This window comes from Echiichthys vipera (assembly GCF_963691815.1).
Source record: "Echiichthys vipera genome assembly, chromosome: 5".
Classification (NCBI taxonomy): Eukaryota; Metazoa; Chordata; class Actinopteri; order Perciformes; family Trachinidae; genus Echiichthys; species Echiichthys vipera.
In genome coordinates, this window is record NC_139830.1 from 28,435,024 (window position 1) to 28,443,023 (window position 8,000).

The window sequence follows — 8,000 nt, forward strand, 5'->3', positions numbered from 1 at the left end:
AAAATTGCAACACTAGCTGCTGGATGTTCTTTCGCCCCCCTCTCACTGTTTGACCATTTATTCAACAGGAGCAGCTGTGCAAGCACTTTGCAGCTTTTCCCTCTCTCAGTGTTTGTTTCAGGTCGTCTGAGCTCAGAGCCTCTGCACAGGTGAAGGGCCAACCAGCACTGTCCACCCACTTTATGGGCTGCTATGTAACATCCATGTGTGTGTTGTATGTATGAAAGACAGAGAGAGAGAGAGAGAGAGTGAGAGAGAGAGAGAGAGTGAGAGATTAAGTGAAAGGTGAAAGTGAAGCCACAGCCCCCAGAGCAGATTTATTTGCTCTGCAGGTAGAGGCGTGTTTCAGACCCTTTAAGGCTTGGCATGTACACACAGGTCAAGACCAAGCAGCGCTACAGCCTGGCACGCACACACACACACGCACACACACACACACACACACACACACACACACACACACACACACACACACACACACACACACACACACACACACACACACACACACACACACACACACACAAACACACAAACACACACACACACACAAGCCACTCCTTCCCCCCAAATCACTACGCTTTCAGTGTCTTTTCACACCCTCTGGTCACTATTATTTTAACAATCTACCATCACATTCCATTATACAACCTCACTGCTGGGGCAGTGCTTTAATGGCAAATTTGCATGGAAGTGCCATCACCAACACACCAACACAAACACAAACACAAACACATACACACACAAACAAACACATACACACACACACACACACATACACACACACACACACGCATGCACACAGACACACACAAGCACACACACACACACACACACACACACACACACACACACACACACACACACAAACACACACACACACACACACATGCACAGACACACACACACATGCACAGACACACACGCACACACACACACACACACACACACACACACACACACACACACACACACACACACACACACACACACACACACACACACACACACAAACACACACACACATACCACACACCGCCCAGTATGGTCTGTCAGTAGTGTGAGAGGTCAGACAGTAAGGTCACCTCAGGTTAAAGCAGTGTGCAGCTCTGGAAATCAGGGTTGAAGCCAGGAGAAAGCTCTGAGCTCATGACTTCAGTGTCCTCAACAGCAGCTGCAGCCCTGCAGACACATGTGATAAAAACATGCTAAATGTATTGTAAACTACTAAGATGTGCAGCGTGTTGCAGTGTCCCACCAACTGATGAGAAAAGTATCTGTCCAGGGATGCTTGAAGTCAGTCAGAGTGGGAGGTACTGAGAGAAAATCCATCCGCCATTATCCATCATTTTTAACCGCTTGTCCCTAACGGGGTCACGGGGGGCTGGAGCCGATCCCAGCTGACATCGGACGTGATGCCTGTGACGGGCAATTAAGAGTAATAAAGTAACCTTGCACGTGCTTGTCTTTGGACTGTGGGAGGAAGCCTGAGAACCCGGAGGGAGTCCACGCAGACACGGGGAGAACATGCAAACTCCACACAGAAGGGCCCTGCAACTCTCTTGCTGTGCGGCGACAGTCCTAACTAAATCTGTCAATATAATGACGTAATACTAAATGTATGACATTTATGGTTTCTCCATAGTCATTAACAATATGTTATACAGCAGACTTACAACACCAACATACAACATGCTGAAGCAGCCACAGCAACGACACGGTCAACAACACAGAAGTAATGTGTGAGAACTGTAAGGAGAAGCAGAGAAAGTGAGGCAGTGTGGATGTGGGTGATGAATGTGACCCATAACCAGGTTATTATAGTTTACATGTAGGGCTATGCAAAATGGATCTGTGAGTTGAATGAAATGACTGCTTTATTTGCATGTGGTGTTGCTTGTCGTGTGCTTGTTTGTAGTCCAGCAGCAGTTTCTTGTGCGACAATGGGACGGCACAGTGACGATACAGACGTTTCACACAGGAGACGTATTTAACGCAGACCTGCCGATGTGCCTTCAACACATGTTGGATTCACAGCTGGTAGACTTCAGTCTGCAGAGTAGTTCAAACGATTCATTCATGAAGAGAATGAAACAGTCACATGATATCACAATCTAACAATCTCTCTCCTGAACTTATTTCCTTTTATGGTTTTAGGAGGTGCAGCACCCCAACCATCATCCATGTACATGTCTCTTTAGCTGTTGAATGCGTCACTGTGTTCACCAGCTTGCCACTTCATGTTCCAATGAGGCTGTAGAGGACTTTTAAAGCAATCGTCAATATGTTGGTATCATCTGAAACTTGGTCCAAATGTAATCTAAAGAATAACATGCTATGTCGTAAGGAAGAGGGTTAAAATATAGGGCTAAATATAGCTAAAAATATCCCCCTGAACATTTTGTACCCCACCCTTAAAATGGGGTTGTCTGCCAAAGGGGTAGCTGCTAACTGTGTATCTGCTGTTTGCTGTCTGATTCAAGCGGTGAGACTGGCCTTAAAATGTGGTCCGTAAAATATATAACTTAGAGGAACTGTCGATAGTTATGACTACAGAGTTTTCGACAATTCTTTGTTACTATGATTATTTTATAAATAGTCATTTGATCCACTGTTAATGTATAAATATTCATAAGTGCAGCTTTTGATTTTTTGTACTTAGTTTACTGTTATTTAGCTTCAGCTCATCAAGATTACATAAGTTAGTCACTGCAGATACAGCTATATACAGTATTCTATATTATTATTATTATTAGTGCTTTTATTATTATTCTTAGTTTTCCATGACCGTTTCTACAATGAAAGGACTTAGAATTAGAATTGGGGCCTTGCCAAAGGTTAACCTCTTGGCAAGCCCTGAACGATGAGACATATTGCTAAAAGGAAAATTCCACCTTTGAACATTTACATTTTGAGGTATCATCCGTCTGTGCTTTCTAATAAATCTTTTAATTGGCCATGATTTTGAGTCTGCCTCGTCTCCATGAATCTCATTTGGCAGTGTCTCTTTCCAAGGACAACCCACCCATTAATTCACAACTCTAATCCATGTTAGATTTCTAGCTGAATCAACATAGTTTGACAAGACTTTTCTTTTAAAGTGATGGCATTACAGCAGGTTAGCCCTCAGGGACCTCTGGAGGAATGTATGCGTACTGTAGTGACCTCAGGCACTCTCCCCTTATGTATACGGTAAGATGCTATCTGACTTGACATGTTTACTCTTTAAAGTATTAAGCGCTGCATTTTGTCTTAAGTGTGGCTATTTTAATAAAAAAAAAACCTTGTCATTGCATAATTAGAAATGGAATCAGCTTGTTGTGAAATAAAGATGTGTAAACATTAATGTAACTATCTAAAGGCATCAACAGGGGAGTCACCTTTATTTATTTTACTTTTTCAAAGTCATGTAGTCATGCAGTTGACATGAGGCTCAGATAGGTAATCCACCGTCTTTGTTTTGGTTGGTGTGAAGCTACTGGTGGAGACAGCAGCCCGAGTCCTTAACATGTGCTGAAAGCAGTGGTGATAGCATCAGTACTGAAACCCAGCCCACAGGCTAAACTGACAAATGAGGCTCACAGAGAGAAAAAAAATGTTGCCTTCATGGACAGATGGCCCCATCTTTCTCTCTCAGTTTTTTAAATTCCACCTTCTCATTCTGTCACATTCTTTGAGGCCAGATATCTGCACTCTGACTTTCTACTGAAGTAAGTCAAGACTACATGTTCAACCTATTCATGCTTCGTCTTGGTCAAATTCTCCAAGACTGCAAGGTTGCTTATAACAGCTATGCAGATGACTCCCAGATCTATCTAGCACTCTCACCAAATGACTATGGTCCTATAGATCTGCTAGGTCTGTGACTTGAGAAAGTAAACATGGATAATTAAACATGGATAAGAGAGAAATAATTCTCTTTGTCAATATTACATTGGAAGGCTGTTGCTTTGTGCTTATCTTGATTTGAGAGGACTAAAAATATCTACATCAAGAACCTTGGTGGTATCATTGATGAACACTTACATTTCAGTGGGTTCATTAAAGCTGTAACAACATCTTCATTCTTGCAACTTTGTGTCCAAGCAAGATTTAGAAAAGATCATTTACGCATTTATTTCTTGAAGAGTGGTCGACTGTAATATTATGCTGCTAGATATCGACAAACACCAGGAAGAGAGGACACATTTCACCAAGTCTTAGTTCACTGCACTGGCTTCCGGTAAAGAATGGATTTCAAGGCCCTGCTTACTGACTATAAGTCATTCAATAGTCTGGGCCCAAAATACACTGCAGATATTTTTGCTAACCCAGCGTTGTCTCTCAGATCTGCCGGAAGTGCTCACCTAGTGGTTCCCAGAGTTCATTCTAAGTGTGGTGTCATGGCTTTAAGCAATTTTTCTGCTCACTGCTGGAATCAGCTCCCTTTAGAACTAAAATATCCTCTATAGCTATTTTTAAGCGTTAAGACTGTTCTCTTTACCACATCTTATTATCAGATTACCAAAGCTATATTAAATATTTTGAATAACTGTATTACTTTGGTTTTACACTCATCGGGAACTTTATAAAATGTGTCTGTACCTTTGTATTCCTCATATTATACTTGTTTTGCTGACTGTCAAGCCTGAGCTCTGCCTTTTTTGCATCAGCTATCTACATTATGCCTCACTTTGCATCATTTAGTCACTGCACACATTCAAAGTCCAGCAGCACACAAAAGCCAAGTCACATTACGGAGTAATGGACATGATGGAACTTCCATGAAAGCTGGTTTGGAGATGTAAGTCTGGGATTTTTCTCTGCTCTACGTCTTATTTTGCCTAGAAATGCAGCAAGATGCTCAGGACAGCATGGCAGCAGTGTTAGGAACGTAGTGATGTGAGGTGAAGTTAACCCACCTTTTATTTGCAGTTAAAAGGTTAAAATGTATCAGATACATGGTTTCATTCATTTAAGAACTGAAACATGCAGACGTGTCTGAGTTTCTGCTTGTGGTTATGCGTTGCTGGTCAGTGAACCTTGAAGTACTGTACATGCAGGTGTTTCCCTGCTGCGCCACACAATAGACCAACCCAGGCCAGTTTCAGGCTCAGCATTAACCCAAGATTCAATTTAGTCTTCAGATTTTGGAAACGTTCACGATGCTAATTTGGTATTTTTTGTCTTGAGTAATGATGTAGAGGAAAGATGCCCAGCAATAATGATAAAATCAACTGTGTGTGGGAAATGCCTCACAAGCTGAACATGAAACTGTCGTTTCCTTTTGGTTAAGTAGTTTTTGTTTGGAGAAAACAGATTGGACTTATGGGCGTTAAATGTTCCTGAGCTAAAAAACATAAACCATCTCCAGCATCACTTATGGCTTTAAAGGGGAACCAATACATGTTATTCATATTTTACTGTCCAAAAATATTAGTTAAACATGAAGAATCTCTCCCAAACCCCCAAAAGAGTGCTCAAACTCAGATTTAGGATGTCCTCAAGTATAAAGTGTGTAACTGCTGCATAAACACTGAATAGAGAAAGATGACACTGAGAGCACCCAGGGGACTGTTAAGCACACAGGGACATTTTCTGTTTCACAACCAAAAGAAAACAAAATCAGTCTCCCATGCATTGTCTGTGGAGCAGCTCCAGATTTTGAGATACACTTCTTAGGTTTCTGGTTTTGAGAGAGACTAATTCATGCTCGTAAATACTGGTTGCTGACAGTTTTGCGCTAATGGTCGCTCATAAAAGGCTGTCATTGCAGCTTCATCCAATTGTAACAAGATGATGCTTTAAAAGTATCTCATGCTTTGTTACTGAAATAACAAGCACATTTTAACAGAATATATCTGTTTTTGACATACAATTACTCACATTTAAATATCCCTGGTATTGGAAAAATCTAAGTAAAAATGTACTGCCTCCTTTGTCAGAACAATCCATCGATTGGATATTAGGCAATAATCCCAAAGTGGGTAATGATGTGTCATTTTATAATGTAAGGATTTAAAAAAAAATGATACTTCTCTGACTCTATTGGTGTGAATTACAAGCATCTTATTTATGAGCTAAAATTTTAGAAAATAGTTGCACTGACTGGCTTGTATTTGTCAAAATATCATCTCTCAAACTGATGACATACTCAGTGATTTGATTTGACTTATTCAAACCAACCAGAATAATAATCTCCCTACATGTTTTCATATCATTTTAATCTTTTGGCTTTTGATGTAACCGCTTTTTAATTCACCTCTGAGTGTCAGACAGAAAGAATGGAAAGATTAAATAATTACAGGGTGTTTGAGATTTATAGTGCATTGTGTGCTACAGCATTGTGCATAGATTTATCTAACCACAGTCATTTTGAGATATTAACATGATTACCGCAAACAAATGAGACTCTTGGCAAGAAGCGTGTGAGCTTGTACCGGTGCTCTTTGACAGGATGGTGTCAACACCTCTCATTTGGAGGGAAACATGTCAGATTGCATTTTGACCAGTGTTTCTCACTGTTCTCCAAGAAAAGTAAATATCATCTTCTCACTCTTAAGACTACTTTATAATCAGCCACACCCTGTACGACTGATATGTAACAATAATGACACATAACAGAAAGATAGGTTTAGGCAAATATTGTGGTTTGGGTTACAATGCTAAAGAACGTTTGTATGAAGGTTAACTTAAAAAGTCACCACTGACTTTTGGTCTCACATGGGACACAAACTCCACCCTCCCAGGTGAGAATCCTGTGGGATTTGACTCATCCACCACCCCTAGCCTTCCTCAGTCTTTTTATAGTCCCTATCGTTATACAATATCATGCCCATGCTCTGTAGCTAGGGCTTACGAGCCCTTAACAATGTTGATATTTTAAAGCTGATTTTGTTCTGCTTAATTATGCTGCTATAGGCCTAGTCTGCCGGGGGATAATCCTTTTCCTGATACTCTGAGCTTCCTCCCCAACCGGTCAAGACAGATGTCCCTCCTCCACAGAGCTGGGTCTGTCTGACGTTCCTGTTTGTTAAATGGAAGGTTTTCATTGCCACTGTACTCTACGGGGGAATTGTTGGGTCTCTGTAAATCATAAATAAGTCATTGAGTGTGGTCTATACCTAGTTTGTAAAGTGTCCTGAGATAACTTTTGTTACGATTTGGCACTATAAATAAAAATTTAATTGAATTCAATTGAATCTTACTGCACCGTGGTCGAGCAGTTGAGATCAACGCAGACGGGTCATCCAGATTATTATTTGGATAGATGATAATATACCACTTCATATCTAGTGATAACAAGTTGTAACACCCATTCAATTGGCTGCTCACTCAAAGGCTCATAGGTTTCCACTAGGGAAGCAAAAGCAGGCATATTGTTTTACGGGGTATTTTAGCTGTAGATGGACCTAAATAGTTAAATGCACATGTACACTGGTGGCTAAATACCTGCACTGGATACAATAAACACCGGCACTGTTTTTGTATTCAGACTGTGGTCAAAATCAACCGCAACCACAACCGGTCTGGCTGCCCTGGCTGCAGAGCTATGCAGTTGTTGGAGGCTTGTATTTGGGCAAGTGTTAAGTGAGCTCCTCTGGACTATTTGGCTTAAGAACCATTAAGCAGGTGTTGTGATAAAGTCAGTGTCTCTGGGTTTCCCCTTATCTTAACCCGAAGCTGTTCCGTAACCCTGGCCAGCCAGCTTCTGTGATCTTTGACCTCACTCCAATCAGTTCTCTCTGTTACGTCCAGCAATAACCTAAAGCCCCAACTGCATAGGCGGGGTCACTACGTAAAACACTTTTGTCTGATCAGCCAATCAGAGGACAGTGCAAGATTTGACATGTTGGATAATCTTGTACAATTTGGTGTGATCTCTGACCAGCACGTGAACCATACCTATATATTGACTCAGCTTTATTTTTTCCAGTTGAAGTATTTTGCTAAAATAAAGCCTCTTATCTCTTAAATGATCTCCTGATTATGCAGTACGTTCTCTACAAGCTGGACTTATT